Source organism: Nicotiana tabacum, chromosome 10 (assembly GCF_000715075.1).
Source record: "Nicotiana tabacum cultivar K326 chromosome 10, ASM71507v2, whole genome shotgun sequence".
Taxonomy (NCBI): domain Eukaryota; kingdom Viridiplantae; phylum Streptophyta; class Magnoliopsida; order Solanales; family Solanaceae; genus Nicotiana; species Nicotiana tabacum.
In genome coordinates, this window is record NC_134089.1 from 75482910 (window position 1) to 75505245 (window position 22336).

Sequence of the window (22336 nt, forward strand, 5' to 3'; positions counted from 1 at the left end):
CCAGACCCCCCAAATATAAACCCAATATTTCCCAAAAAACCCTAATCCTAAACCTAATCTCAAGACCAGTCGCGACCCCCATCGTTGCTCGCCTCCAATCTCGCTGGAACTCGCCCAAACCCGGCGAGTGCACCCACTGGTCCCCCATGGTCCCCCATCCTCTCTTCTCTTTTTTCACCTAGCAAAATCCCAACGAATCTCATCATTATAGACACATTTTCTTGCTCTTTAAGTTGGAATCAAATAAGTGGAGGCCGTAGATTGAATCACTGTGAATCTAGACCCTCCATTTGTTCGATTTCGAACTATAAAAGAGAGAAATCAGAGGAATTTGGGGGGAGTTTGGACAGAAATTTCGGATTTGGAGAAGAGATCGAAAAAACTAGGGTTCTTTCTTTGGGAGTTTTTTTTTTTGGTCTTTCCGGTTTGGTTTGGCATTCCAGAAAAAAAACAAATTACCAAAATAGTTTGATTTTTGTTCAAGTGTTGTTCCATTTTCGAAAATCAAGAAATACCAAAAAAAAAAAAAAAAAATTTTTAATTTCTTCTTCTGATCGTTATGTTCAGAAATGGATTTTGATTGAAATTTGGATTCGAGTTCGTATCCGATTCGAGATTTGCGGTGCCGAGTTGAGGTTCCAGTTGCTGCCCGCGACTTTAATCGCGGTTGCTGCTCTTTTTTTTGTTTCCATTTCGCGAAGGGATTCTTGGAGTCAAAGCTTGTGTACTCATTGCTTCTTATTGTTGTTGAGAAAACCTCGGCTTAACAGGTCCATCTTTTCCTTCATCGTTTCTTTCCTTAGCATTGATTTGTGCTCGACAGAGGTATTTGTTACTCTGCTTGGTTGCTTGATACTCTGTTTTAGTTTGATATACATCCTGGTTCTGTTTTGAAGTTAAGCTCGCTGTTAACTTAGCTCCATATTTCTAAGTTCCTGAAATTTGTTTGTTCATGTGGCTTATGGATTAATGATGCATTTCCTTGGCCTCTTGAAACAATGTTTTATATGGTTGGTTTAAATTGAGTGTGAAACGAAATGTATATCCGAGTCGCTTTGCTGAAAACTATTTGCTGAAGATGTCCTCTGTTTCTCGTCGCCTCTGTTGGCTCCGCTTAATGTTGCCTTTGTTTCTGTTCTATTAGTTGGTCAGTGATGGCATTTAACTATCTTCGTTATTTAAAGATGGGTCACTGTTTTCCCTAAAAGGAGCCTCAATCTGGCTATAACTTCTCTATTTCATCTGCGGGTGCTAATAATTCAATACTTGAACTGGTGAGTTGTATCCCCACACATTCAGTTTGGTCGCGCGCTTAGTAAGATCGAGTATGGTATGTTTTGGAGCAGATTATGGCGTTAAGTAATTGTTATTCAAATGTTGATCACGCTCGGTTTCTTGTGTTGCAAACGGTCAACAGTTTTCATGTGTTTCTTTGGGATGCGATGGATAAGAAATGCCTAGGATTGAACTACTTTATTTCAACGAACTTTGAATAGAATTTGTCATTCTGATTGCTTGTCTGAATGTTTAGTACTCCTGTGGAAATCATCTATATACTTTAATGAATTGAGCTGAAGAATGTAAAGTGTGAGAGGAGAAGTTAGTCATCTATCAAGAACTCCAGCGTCTCGCTTGCCAATATTGAAGTAGGAGTCCCCTTTTCCTTGAGTGATTATTGAACCTTGAATATATGAATTGCTTTCTGAAATTTGAGAACGAGTCTTTTCTAAATGTGCCTGGTGATGTGTGTCTGAAATTCTAAGGCACTTGAAAATGAGTTGGAGAAGAATTTAATATGTGAGAAGGAGAATTTTAACATGTTTGCATAATGAACGTGATTAGGATCTATTCTGAGAAGGTTGGTTTGATTGGGAATTTTTCATGGTGGGAAATGATGTGGCTTTTATCATATTGCTAATTCATCATACTTTGGTTTGCTTTTCTCTTAATCCTCACGTCTGTATGTATGTTTACTGGTACAATGCTTTTGGATAATTGTGTGCTAGATATGCCTTTATTTTCCTTCACATGAGCGACTGAATTTTCTTGAAATGTACTGCGGGGAAGGGGAAGGTAAAGGCCAAAGCCCATTAGCAATTAATTTTTTTCATGCTTTAGGTATCGGGCTTGGCCTAATAAAAATAAAAAGTTAAAACGAAACATGAGCATGAATTGAATTGTTCTTTTACTTGGTTCTTTATTTAGCTCCTTTTATTTTATCTATCGATGATATTATTCATTAGGAGCATGTTTAGGCCGACCACACTTGGGTAGGTGAGCCTTAGGATTTTGTTCGTTTCGAGGCAAGAGGTCGTTCCCGTAGTTAAATTTATCTGGGGAAGACCCCGAAGGATTTGTATATATTTTATTTCCGGGGAATGCCCTGCAGTGAATGTAATTGGAGGTCGTGACGAACATCGTAAAAGAAGTAGCGTAGGATAATTTAGAACTTTAATTTTTCTTCTTTTAATTTTCTTTCATTTAGGTGGGGACGACCTCGAGCTTCTTTTGATTGTTTATTTTCTTTTTGTATGGTATAACCTCAATTGAATATCTTAAAAGCCGACTAGGTCAAGTATGCAATCGTACTCGTTACGGTACTTGGGGAGTGCGTAACACCTTCTCCCCGAGTGAAATGAACCCCCTTACCCGAATCTCTAGTGCATACTTGGTTTTGGAGTCCAAAGTATTTAAAAAGGAAAAATCATTTTCATAAAAACGGTGACCTGACACACCGAAACCAATGTCAGGTGGTGACTCTGAGTTATTTCCTTTTGAACACAATTTTGTCACTTTTTAATTAAAAACTCTTTTGAGCTTACTAAATCTCTTTATTAATTTAAGAGGGCTTAGCGAGGTTTGTAGAAAAAGGGGTGTGACAATGACACACGCCATGTTGTGAGGGGTTGCCCTAGACTTGGGAGGAGTGCACCTCCATAGACTTCTCAGCCATAGCGCGCTTCGTAGAGTTCTCAGGCTATGATCACCGCACTAGTTGCTACCCCACCTTCTCATCCAGCTAGAGGGGAAGGTCAGGCCAGATATTATGCCCTTCTTGTCCGAACCGAGGCTGTCGCCTCCGATTCGGTCATCATAGGTATTTTCCTGGTTTGTCATAGAGATGCATCGATTTTATTCGATCTAGGCTCCAACTATCCTTATATGTCTTCTTATTGTGCTCCGCATTTAGGTGCACCTCGGGATTCATTGAGTTCCCCTGCTTATGTTTCTACTCCTGTGGGAGATTCCCTTGTTTGTGGACCGCATTTATCGGTCGTGCTTGGTTGCTCTTAGTGGTTTTGAGACCAGAGCCGATTTATTGTTTCTCAGCATGGTAGATTTGATATTATCTTGCGCATGGACTGGTTGTTGCCCCATTTTGCTATTCTTGATTGTCACGCCAAAACCGTGATGTTGGCTATGCCAGGTGTACTGCGTGTTGAGTGGAGAGGTACTTTAGATCACATTCCCCTTTAGAGTTATTTCTTTTCTTAAAGCTCAACATATGGTTGAGAAGGGATGTGACGAGTATTTAGCCTATGTGAGAGACATCAGTATTGATACCCCTTCAGTTGATTCAGTTCCAGTAGTACGAGTTTTTCCGGATGTATTTCCAACTGATCTTCTGGGCATGCCACCTGATAGAGATATTGATTTTGGGATTTGTTGTCGGGCACTCAGCCCATTTCTATTCCTTTGTATCATATGGCTCCTCCTGAGTTGAAGGATCAGTTGCAAGAATTGCTTGATAAGGATTTTATTCGGTCCAGTGTATCACCTTGGGGTGCTCCTGTCTTGTTTTTGAAGAAAAAGGATGGTTCTATGCGTATGTGTATTGATTATCGCCAGTTGATCAAAGTTACAGTGAAGAACCGTTATCCTTTACCTCGTATTGATGATCTGTTTGACCAGCTTCAGGGCGCACAGGTATTTTCTAAGATTGACTTGTGCTCAGGTTACCATAAGTTGAAGATTCGGGAGCCAGATATCTCGAAGACTGCTTTCAGGACTCGGTATGGTCATTACGAGTTTTTTGTTATGTCATTTGCGTTGACCAATGCCCCAGAAGCCTTTATGCATTTGATGCATAGTGTGTTCCAGTCCTATCTTTACTCGTTCATCATTGTCTTTATTGATGACATTCTGGTGTATTCCCGGAGTCGGGAAGATCAAGAGCAACACTTGAGGACTGTGCTTCAGACTCTAAGAGACAAGAAGTTATATGCTAAGTTCTCGAAATGTGAGTTTTGGTTGGATTCAGTGGCATTCCTAGGACATGTAGTATCGAGTGAGGGTATTCAGGTGGATCTGAAGAAAATAGAGGCCGTGCAGAGTTGGCCTAGACCATCCTCATCTATAGAGATCCGTAGTTTCCTTGGCTTGGCGGGTTAATACCATCGTTTTGTGGAGGGGTTTTCATCGATTGCAGTCCCCATGACCAGGTTGACCCAGAAGGGTGCTCCGTTTTAGTAGACAAAGGAGTGTGAGGCGAGCTTTCAGAAGCTCAAGCCAGTTTTGACCACAACGTCAATTTTGATACTACCTACAAGTTCGAGGTCTTATACGGTCAATTGTGATGCCTTGAGTATTGACCTCAGAGCGGTGTTGATGTAGAATGGTAGGGTGATTGCCTACGTGTCCAAACAGTTGAAGATACATGAGAAGAATTACCTTGTCCATGACCTTGAGTTACCTGCCATTGTTCACGCCCTGAGAATCTGGCACCATTATTTATACGAGGTTCCTTGTGAGATTTATACTGATCATCGGAGCTTGCAACACCTATTCAAGCAAAAGGATCTAAATTTGCGCTAGAGGAGATGGTTAGAGTTGCTGAAGGATTATGATATCACTATTTAGTATCACCCGTGTAAGGCCAATGTGGTGGCCGATGCCTTGAGTCACTAGGCAAAGAGTTTGGGGAGTTTGGCTTATTTACCAGCATCGGAGAGACCTATGGCGATGGATTTTCAGGCCATAGCCAACTAGTTTGTGAGATTGGATCTTTCGGAGCCCAGTCGGGTTCTAGCTTACGTGGTTTCTCAGTCTTCCTTATTTGATCGTATCTGGGAGCGACAGTATGATGACCCTCATTTGCTTGTCCTGAAGGACAAGGTTCAGAACGGTGATACCAGAGATATGACTATTGGTGATGATAGGGTACTCAGGATGCAGGGTCGGATTTGTGTACCCAATGTTGATGGGCTTCGGGAGTTGATTCTATAGGAGGCCCATAGCTCGCGATATTCCACTCATCCCGGTGACGCGAAGATGTATCAGGATTTGAGGCAGCACTACTGGTGGAGGCGGATGAAGAAGGATATAGTTGGATTTGTAGCTCGGTGCCTTAACTGACAACAAGTGAAGTATGAGCACTAGAGATGGGGTAGGTTGCTTTAGCAGATAGAGATTCTGAGTGGAATTGGGAGCGGATCACCATGGACTTTGTAGTTAGGCTCCCACGGACTTTGAGAAAGTTCGATGCTATTTGGGTGATTGTGGATCGACTGACCAAGTCCACTCACTTTATTCCTGTGTGTACTACTTATTCCTCGGAGCGGTTGGCGGAGATTTATATCCAGGAGGTTGTTCGTCTACATGGTATTCCGATTTCCATCATTTCGGATATAGGTACTCAGTTCACATCACGGTTCTGGAGAGCCGTTCAGCATGAGTTGGGTACTCGGGTGGAGTTGAGTACAACATTTCACCCGCAGACAGACGGACAGTCTGAGTACACTATTCAGATTCTTGAGGATATGCTCTATGTGTGTGTGATTGAGTTTGGAGGGTCTTGGGATCAGTTCATGCCATTGGCGGAGTTTGCCTACAACAACAACTATCAGTCCAGCATTTAGATGGCACCGTATGAGGCTTTATATGGGAGACGGTGTAGATCCCCGGTGGGTTGGATTGAGCCGGACGAGGTTAGATTATTAGGCACAGACTTGGTTCAGGATGCTTTGGAGAAGGTTAAGGTGATTCAGGATAGACTACGTACAGCCTAGTCCAGACAGAAGAGTTACACGAACCGGAAGGTTAGTAATGTTTCCTATATGGTTGGAGAGCGGGTTTTGCTTCGGGTTTCGCTTATGAAAGACGTTATGAGATTTGGGAAGAAGGGAAAGTTGAGTCCGAGGTTTATTGGCCCTTTTGAGATATTTAGGCGTGTCATGGAGGTTGCTTATGAGCTTGCCTTACCTCCCAGCTTGGCAGGAGTTCATCAGGTATTTGATGTTTCGATGCTCCGAAGGTATCATGGTGATCCGTCGCACCTGTTAGATTTCAGTTCAGTCTAGTTGGAAAAGGATCTATCCTATATTGAGGAGCCAGTGGCGATATTGGACAGACAGATTAGAAAGATGAGGTCGAAGAACATTGCATCAATAAAGGTTTAGTGGCGGGGTCAGCCAGTCGAGAAGGTGACGTGGGAGACCGAGCAGGATATGCGTAGCCGTTACCCTCATCTTTTCACTACTTCAGGTATGTCTCTATGCTCGTTCGAGGATGAACGAATGTTTAAGTGTAGAAAGATGTGATGACCCGGCCGGTCGTCTTAAGAATTAACGCCCCGATTCCCTATTAAATGCTTTCCCCTTGTTTATTTATGCTATTTTGATTTGCCGGGATGCTCGGTTTTGAGTTTTAGAGTGTTTTAGGACACTTAGTCCCTAAATGAGAGCTTAAGTTTTGGAAATTTGACCGTAGTTGGAACAATGTGAAGACGGCTACTAAATGGAATTCTGATTGTTCCGTTAGCTCCGTTGGGTGATTTCAGGTTTAGGGGCGTGTTCAGATTGTGTTTTGGAGGTCCGTAGCTAATTTAGGCTTGAAATGCTGAAAGTTGAATTTTTGAAGTTTCCGGTTCGATAGTGAGATTTTGATCCGAGGGTCGGAATGGAATTCCAGATGTTGGAGTAGTTCCGTAGTGTTAAATATGACGTGTGTGCAAAATTTCAGGTCATTCGGACGAGGTTTGAAAGACTTTTTGATGGTGCTGCAGATATGGTACATGATGTTTTTCCCTGTGTATTCGGGCATGCTATCGTTGTCACCTTGTGGAAGGGTAATCTGTCGTCTCAGCTCAGTGGTAGTGTTGTATGTGGTTCGAGGATATGCACAGTGTATTGTGATATTCATGCATTGTTATTGCACAGTGCTAGTGTAAATGGTAGGATGCTTAATTATGTGTCGCGACAAGTAATGACTTTAGAGAAGGATTATTCGGTTCATGGTTTCGATATTTGGCATTTTATCCTAGTGGAGGAGAGGCAATTGGACTATGGATATTCAGTCTTTGGTTGATGGACAACAATATCAAATATTTTAGAACTTGGTGGAATTCTTATTTGTGATGTGGTGTTGTCGTCCTAGTTTGAACGTATTAACGCTCGACGGCTCGTTAGTGTGATGGTCTTCATTTGTTTAGATTTAGGGTACGGTGTCGTGAAGTGGTACCTAAGAAGCAATTATTGGAGATGATGGTGTATTGCGATTGTAGGGTCGGATCGGTTCCTCCAATATTAATGGCTCGAGGAGGATGATAATTAAGGAGGCTTAGAGTTGGTAGCAACATATTAGTTCAGATGTTATAGATATGGATTATAATTTAAGACAATATTTTAGTAGCAAAGCAGGATGAGGGACATGGAGGGTTATGTCTCGCGTAGTTGAATTATTAGCAGGCCAAGTACGAGCAACAAAGATCGAGTAGCTTGCTTAGGAAGATGGTTTAACCAAAATGGGAATGGTAGCATATTTTATGGAATTCGTGGTAGGATATCCACATGTGGCACTTACGCTTTGCCCTTAGGCATATATAGTTAACTATTTTGGATCCAGTCTCTGAATCGGGTTATGACTCGAGCTCATTTTGACCATTAAGTTTTCAGATTTCAGGCAGGCAATGATGCGACCTATTGTGTGTGTGGCGCTGAGGCTCGATTTCGAGTAACTTACTGCGATGTTCGAGCACCTCAAGAGGTTTGGCTCGGAGGCTGAGTAGCTCGAAGCTTGTGATTTGGAGCCGACATGGTCGAAGCTCATTTGCCTATGTCGAGGGTAGCCTGTTTAATCGGTTCTTTCCGAAGTAGATTCGGAGTAATTTGAAGGCCTGTGTAGGCTGGCGACAATGGCTCTTACGCGTTGTAGCGACGGTCGGGCATCCACGAGTCACGTTAGTTCAGCTGGTACAGCCGTGTGACTGGAGTCACTTGTGTTTGGCCGAAGCCTCTGAGTCCCGAGTGAAGTAGTTTCATTATCTATATCAAGGGTATGACTTTTTAGGGGTCTTACATGTTCGATATATAGCCGAAACTTTGGGATCAGGTTTATGCCTTTAGTAAGGTATTGCAAGTTTTACATGCCGTTGAGGTCTTACTATTTTGTACACTTGGTACAAGTATTGTTCATGCCTTGCTTGAGGTCTTACAGATATAGTTGCTGCCTTATATAGGTCTTGTGGGGTCTTATGGCCTTGTGTTTTGATAAGTCGATGGAGGTGGCACTTGATGACAGTCCCCGAGTCGTCGAGGGTTTCTTGACCCGGGAGACATTATTTGCAAACTTTGTATTGCCTTATCGAGGGCTTACGGTTTGGAGATCCCGACCCTGGGGTCACGCGATTTTTGAGATATCGGTGCCAGTCCCCGAGTGTTCGGGGTGCTTTTGGCCTTGGAGATGTTTCGTTTTTTTCATGCTGCCTCGTTGAAGGCTCATGAGTTTGGAGTTCCGACCCTGATATCATGCAGGTATCGAATTGTTGATGCTAGCCTCCGAGTATTAGGGATGTCTTTGATAGAGGAATCATTTTAGCGAAAATGTTGAGTTTCCTTTGGAGCATGAGATGCTTTGACAAAAGGCATTCTTTGATTTCCTGACACAAGAATACAAAGTTTCATTGTCGGGGGACCGACTATATAGGCACAGTTCGTTCGACCGTTTGGCCCGATACATCATTTTACTAATGGGAACATGGTGGGATTCCCTCCAGTATTCGGGGTTGATTGCAAAAAGAAGCCTGGAATATTTGTTGAGTCTTCCTTAGGTAGCATGTGGATGTTGCCTCGTTAAAAACATTGCCGATAAAACCCTTCTAGGGATAAAATTCGGTCGAAGGAAAAGAGTGCAACGGATGCTTGAAGATGTTCTCGGAATTTTCCATCTGATGCCCTAGGAATAATATCATTTTTTCATCGATATGTTCCAGTTGCTTGGAAGTTGTTCGCCCTCCATGGTGCCGAGCTTGTAAGACCCTTTGCCGACTACTCCGAGGACGCGGTACGGTCTTTCCCAATTTTGGCCCAGCTTTCCTTCACTATGGCTCTCGGTGTTAAGGGTGACTTTCCTTAGAACCAAGTCCCTAATTCCAAAATATCGGAAGTTTGTTCTCCTGTTATAATATCTTTCGATCCTTTGCTTTTGGGCGGCCATTCGGACCAGCGAAGCTTCCCACCTTTCATCCAACAATTCGAGGGTCGTTGTCATGGCCTCGTCGTTCGAGCTCTCAGTGGCGTGTTGGACTCTGGTGCGTGGCGCCCCGACCTCTACTGTTATCAAATCCTCGGTGTCGTATACTAGAGAGACAGGTGTTTCCCCTGTGCTCGATTTTGAAGTTGTTCGGCATGCCCACAGCACCTCTGGCAATATTTCTCTCCACTTTCCCTTGGTGCTTTCCAGTTTCTTTTTTATGCTTTGGATGATGGTTTTGTTTGTGGACTCGGCCTGGCCGATCGCACACGCGTGGTAGGGCGTTGATAAGATCCGCTTGATTTTGTGATCCTCGAGGAATTGTGTTGCCTTGCTCCCGATGAATTGTTTGCCGTTGTCACACGTTATCTTGGAAGGAATCCCGAATCAGCACATGATGTGGTCCCAGATAAAGATGATGACTTCTTTTTCCCTTATTTTTTTGAAGGCCTGCGCTTCCACCCATTTGGAGAAATAATCAGTCATAAATAAAATAAATCTTGCCTTACCTGGTGTCATTGGCAGGGGTCCGATGATGTCCATCCCCAACTTCATGAACGGCAATGACAATATGACCGAGTGCAGTCGTTCACCAGATTGGTGAATTATCGGGGCAAATCTCTGGCATTTGTCACACTTTCGGACGAATTCTTTGGTGTCCTTTTCCATGCTGTCCCAATAGTAGCCTGCTCTGATTACCTTTTGGACCAAGGCATCAGCACCAACACCAGAATTATTTCCGCAGATGCCCGCATGAATTTCTCGGAGTACATAATCTGTATCCCCCGGCCCCAGACATACGGCTAGAGGGCCATCAAAAGTTCTTCTATATAAAGTCTTATTTTCATCGAGAGAGAATCTGGCTACTTTGGTTCGCAGGGGCCCTCGATTCCTTTGGGTCCTCGGGCAATTTTCCATCTTTTAATTAATCAATGTATTTATTTCTCTAGTTTCATGTTAGATTGGTGGAATTAATCTCCGCATGACCTTCCTCGATAACTGATTTAGATAGCTGGATGATAGCCTCGGGGAGTAGGTCATCTTCCTCTATAAATGATCCTAGGTTTGTGAGGGCATCGGCCTCGCTGTTCTGCTCTCGAGGTACATGGACCAAAGTCCATTCTTTGAAGCGACGTAATGCAACTTGGATTTGTCCAAATATTTTTGCATCCTATCCTCTCAGACCTCATAGCTCCCATTGACCTGGCTCACTACTAGGAGTGAATCGCATTTTGCTTCGATGGTCTTGGCTCCCAAGCTTTTGGCCAATTCTAAACCTGCAATTAGTCTCGTACTCGGCCTCATTGTTAGTCAATTTTGCAATTTTTATGGATTGCCTGATCACGCCGTCCATTGGTGGCCTTAGGACTAAACCTAGTCCGGAACCCCTCACGTTCATGGCACCGTCAGTGAACAGGGTCCATACCCCGTATGACGTGCATGATTTCAGTAAAAGTTCCTTTTCTACCTCGGGCACGAGGGAGGGCGAGAAATCGGCCACGAAGTCTACCAGAATCTAGGACTTGATGGTTGTTCGAGGTTGATACTCGATATCATACCTCCCGAGCTCGATGGCCCATTTGGCCAATCGACCCGATAGTTCGGGTTTGTGCAATATGCTCTGGAGGGGGTATGTCGTTAGAACACAAATGTGATGGCATTGAAAATAGGGTTTCAATTTTCGCGATGCACTTATCAATGCGAGAGCCAATTTTTTGAGGCGAGGATACCTAGTTTCAACATCCCCTATAGTTCGGCTTACGTAATAAACAGGGAAATGCATACCTTGCTCTTCTCGAACTAGCACGCCCCATATCGCTATCTCGGATACGGCCAAGTATAGATATAGTGTTTCATCCACCTTTGGTGTGTGGAGCAGAGGTGGGCTAGTCAGATATTGCTTCAGCTCTTCGAATGCGCGTTGGCACTCTAGAGTCCATTCGAAGTTGTTCTTTCTTTTGAGTAAGGAGAAGAAATGATGGCTCCTATCGGATGACCTGGATATGAATCTGTGCAGGGCCGCTATCCGACTTGTCAGCCGATACATGGCCTTTACATTATTTACCACCGTGATTTCTTCAATAGCCTTGATTTTATTGAGGTTAATCTTGATCCCCCTATTTGATACGATGAAGCCTAGGAATTTGCCCGAACCTAATACGAAGGCACATTTCTCGAGGTTGAGCTTCATGTTGTAACTTCTAAGGATGTCGAATGTTTTCTACAAATGAGTTAAATAGTCCCCTGTGCGCAGGGACTTAACTAGTACGTCGTCAATATAAACTTCCATGGATTTTCCTATTTGATTTTCAAACATTTTATTAACTAGACGTTGGTATGTAGCCCCTACGGTTTTCCGTCTGAAAGGCATTACATTGTATCAGTAGGTACCATACTTTGTGATGAATGAGGTTTTCTCTATATCTTCGGGGTTCATCTGAATTTGAATGTACCTCGAATAGGCATCAAGAAAAGTGAGGGTCTCGTGGCCGGCCGTAGCATCGATCACACGATCGATGTTAGGAAATGGGAACAAATTCATGGGACATGCCTTATTTAAGTCTTCATAGTCTACACACATTTTTACTTATTTCACTTTGTTAGTACCACTACTACGTTGTCCATCCACTCGGGGTATTTTACCTCCCTAGTGGACCCTATTTTAAGGAGTTTCATTCCCTAATCCTTGACGAATGCATGCTTTATCTCGGGTTGGGGTCTTCTTTTTTGCTTCACCAGTTTAAACCTGGGGTCAACACTCAGTCAATGGGAGGTTATTTCCACTGGGATACATGTGATGTTTTAGTGGGACCATGCAAAACAATCGATATTATTGATAAGAAATTGAATAAATTTTTCTTGAGTTCGGGGGTTAATCCTGTTCCCAGGTATACCTTACGATCGGCGAGGTGCTCGATCAAAACAACTTGCTCTAGATCTTCGATTGTTGATTTCATTGCATCCGACTCTTCGGGGGCAACGAAAGTTCGAGGAGTGAGGAAATCTTCTTCGTTATCCTTAGGGGTCTGTATGTTCCCAGACATGTCCGAGGTCGGGAGTACGGGGGTCGACTCCCCCTGATAAACCGCGAACATTTCTTTCGCTTCACATTGTTCTCCGTATAAGGTCATTATGCCATTCTTTGTCGGAAATTTAATCATCTGGTGTAGGGTTTACGGTACTGCCCTCATGTCTTGTATCCACAGCCTGCCAAACAATGCATTATATCTTATGTCTCCATTGATGACTTGAAACTTTGTGTTCTGAACAGAGCCGGACATGTCGACTGGGAGGGTGATTTCTTTTTTTGTTACTTCGCCGGTCATGTTGAATTTGTGGAGGACCCGGGAGGCGGGTATGATCTGGTTGAGTAACCCGAGATGCTCTACTACTCCCAACCTGATCACATTGGCCGAGCTGCCTGGATCCACAAGCACACGTTTAACTCGTACGCTGTTTTAAAGGAATAAGAATACCTTCACGCCATTGTGTGGTTCTATCAAGGTCTCGAGATCATCTTTGCTGAACGCGAGGGTGTCTTCGGCCACGTGCTCTCGGATTGGCCTTTCTATTTCGGCAGATATTTCTGTCTTCTTGATCATGGGCCCTTGGGGAATGTCGGCCCCTCCAAAAATCATATGAACGGCGTGCTGAGAGATCCATTTTTGTGCCCAGGCTAGAACAACCACAAAACTTTCTCCTCGGTCTTCCAGTTAGTTGTTTTCACCTCTGTCTGATTAGTTAGGCATTTCAACCTGAAATTTGAAGACCTTGGGCAGGAACAAGTATAATGATAACTTGCGTTGTGTGACGAAACCAGCAAGAAAATAATCGCTATTATTTTTAGCCCCACGGTGGGCGCCACACTGTTTACCATGAAGATGGTAATAACAATTAAATTTGTTGATGGTACTCTAAACATATGTGATCTATTTTTATGCTAGTTTGTTAAGCAGTTGTTGTTAAGTATATGAGATTTAGAGGCGAAATAGAATTAAGAAGAGAGCTACAATCAAACCGATAGGACAGTTATTCGGAGCCTCGATCTTGTCAATTCGGAGCCTCGAGGTCGATTCCGGGACTCGGACTTGAGCTATCGTGGGTGATCATGGTAGGGCTAACAGAAATGAAATAATCAACAAAGGCGTTTTATGGCCAATGATAAGCAATAAATGATGAACAAATATGAAGATAATAAATGAAAGCAATAATATCGAGAGAATGTGTTAGACAGCAAAGAGAATGTTCATGTATATTTCATGTGGAATAGCTGAAGCAACAGAGTTTACAAGAATGGTAGGAATGCCCCTTATATAGGAGGAGAATCTTAACATAGTACAAAATACATTAACTACTCGGATATGGGGATGGGACAACTAGATATGATGTCCTGACGCCCTACATTTGGTTTAGAATAGCCCCCTAGGCTCTGTCAGTCTTAGCCAAACGTCTTGGGAACTTCCCTCTTTTCTAATATAGTTGTTGTCTGCATTACCTCGATATCGGGCCCCGATGACCCTTGACAGTGAGCCTCGACCTCGGTCTCGAACCTCGAGAAGCACGTTCGCGGGGCACCATAATGATGAGGAAATTGGACACCCCCGATTTTACCGTACACCGACCATACTGCTCTTTGCTATCTTATGGCAAAGAATGATGCAAAACCTAGGTTGATTCGGTGGGTCCCGTTGTTGCTAGAGTTTGACTTCGAAGTCAAAGATCGAAAAGGAACAGAAAATCAAGTGGCAGACCACCTATCAAGGCTTGAAGAGGCAGGAAGACCAAAGGAAAATCTTGAAATCAATGATGCTTTCCCAGATGAACACATATTGGCATTGTCTAACACAGTTGCTCCTTGGTATTCCGACATCGCTAACTTCTTTGTTAGTGACCTTGTTTCCAAAGGTTTTGAAGCTTATCAAAAGAAAAAGTTCTTGCGGGAGTGTAGGCATTACTATTGGGAAGAACCCTTCTTGTTCAGTAATTGTGCCGACAACATCATCCGGTGGTGTGTTCCGAAAGATAAGGTAATTCCAATTCTCAAAGCATGCCATGATTCACCGGTTGGGGGTCATCATGGAGGAAATCGGACTGTGGCAAAAGTGCTTGAATGTGGCTACTATTGGCTAACAATCTACCAAGATGCAAACCAAATGGTCAAGGAATGTGACCAATGTCAAAGACAAGGGTCAATATCTAAGAGACATGAGATGCCAATGAACTTTGTACTAGAGGTTGAGATCTTTGATGTGTGGGGAATAGACTTTATGGGCCCCTTCGTGAGCTCGTATGGCATGACCTACATCTTGGTGGCTGTGGACTATGTCTCTAAATGGGTTGAGGCAATCACCTTACCGAACAATGAAGCAATGAGTGTGACTGCATTTTTGAAGAAGAACATATTCACAGGGTTTGGTACTCCTAGGGCCATCCTGAGTGATGGTGGGTCTCATTTCTGTAACAAGGTTTTCGCCGGGCTGCTTGAAAAATATGGTGTAAAGCACAAGGTGGCCACACCCTATCATCCTTAGTCGAGTCGTCAGGTTGAAGTTTCGAATAGAGAAATCAAAAACATCCTAGTGAAAACTGTCAATGCAAACAAGACCAACTGGTTAAGGAAGCTAGATGATGCATTGTGGGCCTATCGCACAACATTCAAGACCCCCATTGGCACTTGCCGTACAGGTTGGTTTTTGGAAAAGCTTGTCACTTGCCAATGGAACTTGAACATAAAGTCATGTGGGCTTTAAAGAAGCTGAATCTTGACTGGGCCGAGGCTGCTAACCTGAGGATGACACAACTCAATGAGATGGAAGAATTTCGTCTCCATGCATATGGGAGTGCAACCATGTACAAAGAGAGGATGAAGTTTGTCCATGACAAAAAGATCTTGAAGCGGGAGTTCAATTCTTATGACTTGGTCTTACTCTTTAATTGAAGACTTAAGTTATTTTTGGGTAAACTCAAATCCAAATGGTCTGGCCCGTTCAAAGTTGTGAGTGTGTCTCGTTATGGTACTATGGAACTGGAGTCGGAGGATGGGACTCGCACTTTCCAAGTGAATGGAAAATGAGTCAAGCATTACCTTGGTACTGCAGGAGAAAGACATTTAATAGAATAATTTGCTCTAAGGGATAGTCCACCAACAGCTCCCACTAAGGAATAATCCAAAAGGAGTAAATTGCGTCGTGCTGCGACGTTAAATCAAGCGCTTCTTTGGAGGCAACTCATGTGTGGTAACACTCTTTTGTAGTTTTTTTATTTATTTACATAGATTAGATTGAGCAAGTTGACGGGTGTGCTAGAGTGCAGGTAAAATATCATGAACAAGGTCCTAGTGCTGAAGAAACTGAAGGAAAAAGAGGTCCAGATTGAGAGACAACTATGCAGTCGCATATGCAGTCGCATATGCGGTCGCATATGCAGTCGCATATGCGGTCGCATAATGACTATGCGAACCGCATAGTCATCACAAACCCAAGCAAAAATCTTGGCTAATTTTGTGGTCAACTATGCGGTTGTGTTTCATTTATGCGGCCCGCATGTTCACTTTGCGATCGCATTTTGCATCTAGGAGGCCCAGTCATAAGTCCATCGCATAACACTTATGCGATTGCGTACTGTGTTATGTGATGAACTTATGCATCCCATGTATAAACCTCACCACTCTCTGCACACACTCACATTTGAAAAAATAAACAAGAAAAATGAAGGCAAAAAAAAAATATAGAACGCTCATTCTGCTAACGACGAACCAAAGAAAGGATCAAAACACACTCACAATGTTTCTCACTTCTATTGTAGAATCCTCGAGCTTCAGGTTTAATTTTAGGTTTCTCTTCTCTTTTCTTTACTCTCATTTTTCTTTCTTTTTCTGCCCCTTGTAGATATAAACTACTTTGAATGCCATGAATCCCTGAAAGTGTGTGCTTGTGAATGGTCAAAATTGGGTTAAATTGGTAACTGGCATGATAGTATGGTATGTGCTCTTGATTTTATTTGGTGAGGAGTGAATTTAGGGATTGTTTGTGTGTTGTTGTCCACTAACTACATAGGGGGAAGTCCGAGTACCCCCCCTCTCTATTTGGTGAAAATTAATCGCATTGAATGAAAAAAGGGAACCCACGTGATTTGGGGGAGGGTTTAATTTTGACGAGGAAGATGACTTCTACGAGCCGCATAATCGCTTTGTGGTCCGCATAATCATCGCATATGGCCCCTTATCTTTCCCTATGTTAGAATAGGTTATGCGATTGCTTTTGCGATTGCATACCTGTTCTGCGGTCTGCATATGTGCCGCAGACCGAGGCAGTCCTTCAGGCTTTCTAGCCTTCTATTATACGGTCACTTTGCGATCGCTGAACCACTTATGCAGTTAGTTTTGTGGTTGCATAATTGCTGATGACTTCTGCTTCTGCAATGAGATGTTTATGTGGTCCGCATACTTGATATGCTATGCGGTCCGCATACTGGATATGCGACCGCATAACCCATCGCATAGTAATTTTTTTTGTTGTTCTTTTTCTTTTGTCTCTGATGACTTTCCCTGAGCTATTTCACTCACTCCTACAATGCTTCCTCAATAGGAATGGAACCAAAGAAGTCCAATCCAACGCCTTCAATGCCTGGTCGTAGATAAAAAAGGGCTGCAAATCCTAACCAACTAGCAACACAAGCCATACATCAGCAGACTCAGACACTCCGCATTACTATAGAGCACTCCTCCTAGTCTAAAGAGGAGGAGTCACAGAGAGACCTCAGACCTACTGTTGATCTACAAGCTGAGGCACGAAGGAAGCTGGGGGAGGACCTTAACCTCTAGTTTGGGGTCAAGGACTCCATAGATCTATACAAAGCAGGGCTTTCAAAGAGGAACATTCTATAGGAAAAGCAATTGAGCTTAAATGGGCTGTCGGAGCATTACCCTCACATACTTGAAAACATCAAACAAAGGAAGTGGGAGTTCTTCACTGAGGTCCCGGATAAATACAATGAGTCAATTGTGAGGGAGTTTTATGCTTCATATGGTGCCTCGAGGAGTTCTTCATAGAAGCGCAACATGATCTTTTCCAAGTCTGTCCTAATGCGAGGGGTTGAAGTTAGTTGTGGTCCTGAGTCGATCAATGAATGGTGTTTCAAGGATTGGCGGTCAGGAACATCTGAATATGATGCCAAGGTAGCCAAAAAACACAATGAGCACGCTTGGTTTGCCTCAGTAATAGCAAAAGGGACACCGGCCTGGATTGACCCAAAACACAAAATTTTCAAGGACGATCTCACAAGGGAGGGTCTCTACTGGCTTAGCTTTGTTACATCCCGTCTGATGCCGTCCAGAAATGAAACCGACATAAACATTGAGAAAGCACTTCTCATTGCGTGCATCATGACATGGATCAATATTGATGTGGGAGAGATAATATTCCAAGAGCTAGGAATCAGAGCCAACTAGAAACAGACATCACTTCCTTTCCCCTGCATGGTCACCGCTCTTTGCCAAGCTGCAAGTGTGACTCCTCTTCCTAGGCATGAAAAAATAGAGAATGCTATTAAAGACATCGACATCATGAGAATGAATGACACAGTAGCAAAGGAAATTGCAGCTCAGGGTGAGACTCTCATTCCTCCTCTAGCAGATATGCCGGAGACCTCTCAGGCCCCAGCTACCTCCACAGCCCTCTACTATATTGTCCTAGGTCCCTTTACTAGCTCTGTCCAAGCTGAGTCTACATGCTCAGCATGCCAATGCCAAGGTAGACTGGCTTATCAAGGAAATTCCCAATCTCATATGATAGGCATTGACCCCTATCCAATCCTCCGTGACTATTCTTCAACAGCAACATCAGACCTATGAGTACTACCTCAAGAGCATTGAAGCGCATCTTGAAAAGGTTGAGCGGGATGAGGTTGGAGGTATGTCGCAGCTCCAAAAAGATGTGAGTGACCTGAAATCTGAGCTGCAGAAGATGCAGAGTTTAGAGTTCGATTTGTCAACCTTCCTTCCGAAAGATAGAGATCAGGGTGCTGACACTTCTGTCCCAAGCTTAGATATTTATTTCACGACATTGATGATGGCCCTAGTGGCACTTCATATTGAGGCATCCAAAGCTAAAACTCCTCCTGCTCATATTGATGTCCCTTCGGATGAGGAATCTGGAGATACTGAGGAGTCCAATGAGGGGGAGTCAGGAGATGAGGAGACAGATGAAAAGGCACTAGTGAGGACACTCAAGGTCATCAAGACAAAGGTAAATGGGTTGCTGTCTCTACAAGGGCAGAAGATGAAGAGGAAGCAGCTACGCAGGCAGCCATTGAACATTCGCTAGCAAATATGATCGCCAAGGCACATCTCTCGACCACTCAGCCATTACCAGGCGAGGCTAACAGTTTCTAGGCCCCAGTTCTAGCCTCACAGCAGGTGGAGCTTCCTGCTGTGCCCTCACAGTAGTTAGAGCCTCTTGCTTCAACCATGGCGGATACTACTCAGTCCGAGGTCCCACCAGCTGCAATTTCACTACCAGCAGCCTATCCCGTAGATGTCCCATATCCTTCAGCTTTCCCAAGCGCCTAGTGCGCCCCAGGGAGTCCCTGGGCTTTCTTTTGCTTTATATATGCATTGGGGTCAATTCATGATCTTTTGTTGGGGGTGGGGTAGTTATGATTATGAGCCTGTACTCCTTGTTTTGCGTAAATATTGTGTTGTACCCCATGTTTGTATATAAACTCTTGTAGTTTAGCAATGAATGAATTCCATTTAGTTTTTCTTCGCTGGGTTGTTTTCCAAGGGTGTAATAGTAGAACCAGGGCAGTAGCATGAAATGTTTTGACTTATTTAGTATTGACTGTGTAGCTTCAAGAATGTGCTAGATGTTGTAAATACATGATAACCTTCCTTCTTTTGAATATAAAAAAAAAGTGTTGGTTAGTCATTATTGTGAATTTGAGGCTCGCTCTATGACTTTATGCGTATTCAGAATCTTATATATTTTGAGATGAAAGTGTTGAGTTGCCTTGTGTCTCTTGAAGGCAAAAAACTATGTTGAGTTGAGCAATTCATGAGATGTGAGTGAGTGAGGATTTGTATGAATAATGCACATGTCTAACTTGTGATGTCTAGAACTTGCCCGGTTGGTTTCGTAGTGCGACTCTCAGGTTAATGATTGGATGTTGAAATGATCTTAGGCTCTCCTTGTGATTACTAGCCAGTTTTGCCTGAATTGACCTCCCTAGAACTTTAATTACCCTAGTTACCCCCTTTTAGCCTTTAACCTTTCATTGGCTACCACATTACAACCCTTTACCCCTTCTGCGAAGTAATTCCTTCTTTTGAACCCATCCCTCCTTGAACTTGAGAGATTGAGGCTTAAAGCCTAAGTTGGGGGTGCCGGTATAAAGTGGTAATTGGCAAGATTTTCTACTGTGGGTATAAAAAAAGCAATAACCTCAAGGTTGTGTATATAACAAAATGCAAACTCCAAAAAGAAAAGAAAAAAAAAGAAAGAGAAAAAGAGTGGAGTCGTGTAGAACTTGAAGAAATACTTTGAGGTGGTTCTAGGTCGGTAACTCGAGGTAAATAAGGGCTATGTAGTAAAAGAGCATAATGTATGTAGAGTTCAAGGAGGGTATAACCACTACATTCCTAAATATTCGTCCAACCCATCCCGAAGCCTACATTATAACCCGTGAAATGTCCTTAGTGATCTACGGTCAATCATTCCTGAGATAGCGGCAAAGTTAAAATAAGAGCAAGCATATGGACTGATACTTGTAGCATGTAGCATTCTTTCCGAGTGTTAGAGTGTTTTCATTGCATCCCATGTACATATATGTGAGTGGGGATTTTCTTTGTTGTGAGTGCACATGAATTGTAAGACTTAGCAAAAGATAGGTCCTTGAAGTAAAACACAAGTGCACTTCACTGTGAATAGCATTTTGTCATTTTGGTCGAGGCTCTAAGGTCACGTATTGATTAGTCAAATGATTGAATGATAAATTATTTTTTAGGAAGGGTAAATAAATGGGGTTACAAGCTTGTTACCTGTCAATCAAAACCATCTATAGTCACTACTATTTTGTGGAATGTCAGAAAGAAAAGTTGTATAGAATAGGATAGCTTTATTTTAGTTGCTTGAGGAAAAGCAAGAGTTTATGTTGGGGGTGTTGATGTGTCGTAGAATTTCAGCACAATTGATACCAATTACTTAGATTTTAACTTGTCTTTTAATGCATTTTTAGTTATCTCTGATCAAATTTAGTTGTTTTGTAGTTCATGAGCTTGAAGACCCGAAAACATGGAATAGAAGGAAAAAAGTCACAAAAAGAAGGATATGCTGCAAGTATGTGAACACATAATTCACATGCGGACCGTACAACTGACCCAGTGATCGCAAATAGAGATAGTATTTTGGGCCATATGAAGAAGAAAATATGTGGTCCATTATGTTGTTGCATAACACCTATGCGAGCCGCATAATGGTCGCATAACTCCAGTAGAAGACAGTCCTCAACATGATATGCGATGGGATATACGGTCGCATAATACAAGTACAGACTACATAACTGTTATGAGACTGAAGCAAGATTTGCAACTCATCACGTTTGCGATGGAATGCTCAATATGCGGTCCGCATAACTGGTCTGCTACCATTATATGATCACATAAGCCATCTGAAGGGGCATTTTTGTTTGATTTTGACTACGACTTTTAGTCCACTATAAAGAGAATAACTGGGGTTTTGTGGATCATTCAAGTCTGAAACAAGGTCCTACTTAGAGAGCATTGAATACTTCATTTATTTGGAGGGTTGCGAAGAAGGACTCTTGAACTTTTGTAAGCTTTATGGCTTTATTAAATACTTCGTTCTTGTATTTTAGTATGAGTAGCTAGTTTTAAATACTAAGGTTGTGGACCCTAGATGGGTGTAATGTTAATGGGTGTTTAACATTGAATATATATATAACGGTAGGTTGATATTTATTCAATTCTTGTTCTTTATTTATGGTTAGTGGTTGCAAACATTAATCAATTCCATTTTACTCTTTCTTTACTTGAAAAAGTGAGTTAGGGTTTGGTAGAATTGAATATCAAGAACTCAAGACTTTAAATCTTATTTAATAGAATCGCGTAGGAATAAGTGGGTTCCACTTGACATAAATTGGTTTTTTATAAATTGCAACTCTTTTATATTTGGAAAAATTATAAAGGGAAACTACTACTCAACTATTGGAAAATATTGGGTAGTCATTCAGAAATCATTTGCATATCAATGGACCTTCCATTAACATTATATCATATTAATACTGATAGCATTACATTCCATTAACGGGGATACAACCTTGGTTTCCTTAATCAAATCATTTACATTCTCAAAATTACAATTGGTTATCTCTTTAATTGACAATCATACCATTCCCTTGTTACGTTAACGGAATAGAATTACGACTTAGGTCAAGTTTCACACTACTAAAGTAAGCTTTTCACACCATATTCCATGTGGGGTTCGACCCCAACCTTGTTGAGTTATTATATTTGACACTGAGTGCCTTACACTACTTAATTAAAGTGTAATTTGAGCGTATCAAATTTCGCATATCTTTCGGATTTAATATCATCATTTGGTACGGCCCAACTTTTTTACGATCATCTAAAATGGTTAGTAAAATTCAAAAGAACAAAATAAATTGAACTTGTGTTATACCTGCCCGTGCGTACCTTCCTCATCTAGAAGTAATACTTCTTCAAATGAACTGCATTCTGGATTGATTGTGGTACCTTTTCATCCATGGTTTCCAACTCGTATTTCGTTTTTCCAGTGATGCCTCCAACCCTATATAGGTCTTCCCAATTTTAGCTTAGCTTTCTTGCATTGGC

The 22336-nt window shown here is 42.4% G+C and overlaps 1 long non-coding RNA gene across 1 annotated transcript; it reads left to right on the plus strand.

Annotated features, from left to right (window-relative positions):
• The first annotated feature begins 405 nt into the window (after positions 1-405).
• LOC142164678 (uncharacterized) lies at positions 406-21447 on the plus strand. The gene is made up of 2 exons (XR_012695556.1): positions 406-770; positions 20732-21447. It is a non-coding gene; the product is annotated as an uncharacterized LOC142164678 (long non-coding RNA).
• The last annotated feature ends 889 nt before the right edge of the window (positions 21448-22336 follow it).